General features: G+C 42.4%; 1 pseudogene; it reads left to right on the forward strand.

Annotated features, from left to right (window-relative positions):
- The first annotated feature begins 1,039 nt into the window (after positions 1-1,039).
- Positions 1,040-3,463, forward strand: part of LOC135213184 (uncharacterized) — a 10,541-nt pseudogene continuing 8,117 nt past the window's right edge.

Below are 3,463 nucleotides of genomic sequence, written 5' to 3' on the forward strand. Positions count from 1 at the left end.
TCTAGCACGCCCTCGCTGGTGCTCGAACCCGCCCACGCCCACGATCAGGACGTCTATACGTGCAGGATCGATTACCGCGTTTCGACGTCCACGACAACCAGGGTGAACCTCACGGTGGTTGGTGAGTAGATCACAAGTGCTTTTTCTCTTTATCATTTTGTGTCTGGTGACTGGCTTTGTTCTGTCTTGCTAAGGGTGTTAACGTGTCGGTGGCTGGTGTAAAATGCGACAGCACCTATGAGGTGTGGCCCCCATGGGATCGATTTCGTTCGAAGTCAAAAAGTTTTTAAAATATACTTTTTGACTGTTATTTGATATAATCATCTTACTTATTTGTCTATTGCTTCACATACTAATGCTCCCTTGCATCTTATTAAATATTCCATTTCTTTCTTTGCTTAAGTCAGGAACTATTTTCTAAGTAATCCAGAGATACTTTCAGATTTTGCCTTCACATATTTTTGCGCACCTGCAAGAGGAGCTGTAAAGAACGCATTCAAACTGGAATTCTTAAGAAAATAAATGTAAAAAAAGCCTATGGTGATAATAAAAATGATTTTAATAGAAGTTACATAGAATGAGATTTTTCTGAATGTTTAAGTGGGACTTGAATATTAAAGCAGATAGCGTAAATGCTTTCACATACATATATACACATTTACATGCATACTTTTTGCAAACTTATTTGCATACAAATAGTTTATATCTCTTTAATAGTTTCTATTTAGAAAGGTATATATATAGAAATGCCTTTTGGCATTTATCTTATTTTATTCTTTTGCCCCCACCCCCCCAAAAGCAATATTGCAAAAAATCAACCTTAACTAATTTATATTACCAAAACTGAACATTCCACAGGAAATAATCTCAAGAAAAATATTTTTGAATAACTATGATCATTAATCAAAATCTCCTTGTTTATGCAGTGCCCCCTGGGCCCCCTGTGGTGATGTGGGAAGGCCGAGAGATAGTGGGGACGGTAGGACCCCCTGCAGGATAAGAAACCAGCTGGACGGAGCCTGACCTGTAAGGAGGCGTGGGAGGGCGTCCTGTCCCCTCTCTCAGCTGGTGGAATGAAGGAAGGGAGCTCCCCCTCCTGCACTCTCACTCCTCTTGGGATCCTGTGACAGGTGAGGATTTCAAGGACCTCAGAGTCTTCAGCTCAAAATCAATTTCTTTTCATTTCAGGAACTAAAGGAAAAAAACTAACTTAAACATGTCCTCAAAATTTCAAATTTCTGGAATAATTTGCCTTCAGGAACAAGTACCACTGAAGCCACGACTTCAGTAACTGCCAAAAGGGAACTTCAAGGGGCATCTCTGACTTGCTATGCTCGGATGCCCTCCCAACCCAGCACCTCCGGAGATACTACGATCCTGCCCCGGAGTGCCTCTGTCTCCCTGAGTATCACACGTGAGTGTCGACACCACCAGGTGTCCTCTCAACTCTTCACTTTCTATTGTTATAATTGTCACGAGATTTGACTCCAGGTCTTCTTGTGCTTTATCCTAATGCAAGCTAAATGTATCCCTTCTAGTATTCCCAGTCGAGGTCCGAATCCTCGAACAGGAATCTGTAGTGGCGACCTCAGGGTCGACTGTAAGCGTCGTGTGTCGCGCCCTTGGGTCACATCCTCCTGCAGAGCTCTCCTGGTGGAGGGGCATCAGGTCCCTGGAGCCGCACGTCACTCACGCCGTAAGTTTCTTTGTGTTTCCTTTAGTGAATGAGCACCATTTAGATTTTCTTGAACGAATACAAGGACAGTGTAAACATAGTGATTTACGGTGTCTTTCACAAACAACAGGAAGCTTTGGTTCTCCTCATAATTTAAAAATGTAACCTCAGTCTCTCTCTGACTCAGATACGAGACGGAGGCAACATCACGACAGCCACTTTGACAATCGCTGTGACTGGGGAGGACGACGGAGCCACGATCACCTGTACAGGAGCGAATCCTGCCCTTCCACACGAGCCCCTTTCGGATGGAAGGAAGCTCATTGTCTACTGTGAGTTCCAGAGGTAATTAATTGCGTCTTCACTCGCTGACTGAAGAACAAGAACAATAGGCGGAGAAACCTTTCTGGGTCGTTTCTCGTTTAGGAAATTTTTTATTTCTCATAAATTATATATTTTGATTAATTAACAGAACAAATGATTCACCACTTTGTTAATGTTTTGTGAGTTTCATATCTAATTCTATCTTTGTTCAGTTACGAAAACTATAATTGATATAAAAATTTGATTTATTGTGTGCTTTTTAAAGTAACTTAATGAAGGTTATTTATTGTTCAGCATATTAAGCCTGAGTTTTCCTCAATCAGTGAGTGAAGAAACTATATAAGTTATCGCACATAATTTGTATTTTGGGATGAAATTTGTTACAGATCCTGTGAATGATTTGTCCTATGATTATCTCTTTACGTTTCTCATACATGAGAGTCCGATTCTCTCTAATATCCAAGCAACACCTGATATTGGATTATCATTTAACGGATCAATTTGCTCATCAATTTTATTACCCAGACGAACCAATAGTGGATCTCTCCCTCGGGAAACAACTGGAGGCTGAGAACATCAAGGAGGAGGACGACGTCTCCTTCGAGTGCCACATCAAATCAAACCCCAAATTCCACCGCATCGAGTGGCACCATAATGTGAGTGACACTCTCGGTCGTTCCTCCAGTTCTGGGGACCACGGGAATCTTACCGGTTCCTGGCGTGCTTTGGTGAATGAATATTGAGAGCCTGTGGCTGTTGTTCATGACGTTTGAATCTTAGGAATGATAATAAGTGGAATCAAATTCCTTCTTCTCTAACGACCCTCTTCCTCCCTTTGCCCCTCCAAGGGCCAGGACATCCCTCAGAACGTGAGTGCCGGTGTGGTGATCAGCGGGCAGTCTCTAGTCCTTAGGAGTGTCGCCAGGAGTCATTCGGGATCCTACGCATGTGCGGCCACCAATGCCCAAGGGCGCACTGTCAGCAATACCCTTTTCCTGACGGTCAAGCGTGAGTGTTCAATTCAAGTTCATATATTTTTTTTTTCTTAATTTGGATTGGGAATTTTCAATTTAAGGGACGTGTACAGAATCGTTTACGAATTCCAAGGTCACTCAGGATTGTCCACATTGTAATTAATATTTAGCAATGGATTTTTTTCACATTTTAAAAATATTTTTTCTGCGTTTCTGGAATAAATGGGCAACTTTCCTCTTCGTATCTTTAAAGTGGGAGAATTTATTTAGGGATTAACCAATAAAGGCTTTTGCTGTTGTCTCACGAAAGCTCTCTCCAAGTACCTTCTTGTGCGTTGTCTGTTTGGGTGGACTGTCTGCCTGCTGCAATTGCTGTAATTACTCGCCACTCCCCCCTTTACCACACCAGTGTCTCACACTCTTTTCCTTTTTAGAAGCGCCTCTCTCTCTCTCTCTCTCTCTCTCTCTCTCTCTCTCTCTCTCTCTCCTC

The sequence above is a fragment of the Macrobrachium nipponense genome, chromosome 42 (assembly GCF_015104395.2).
Source record: "Macrobrachium nipponense isolate FS-2020 chromosome 42, ASM1510439v2, whole genome shotgun sequence".
Taxonomy (NCBI): Eukaryota; Metazoa; Arthropoda; class Malacostraca; order Decapoda; family Palaemonidae; genus Macrobrachium; species Macrobrachium nipponense.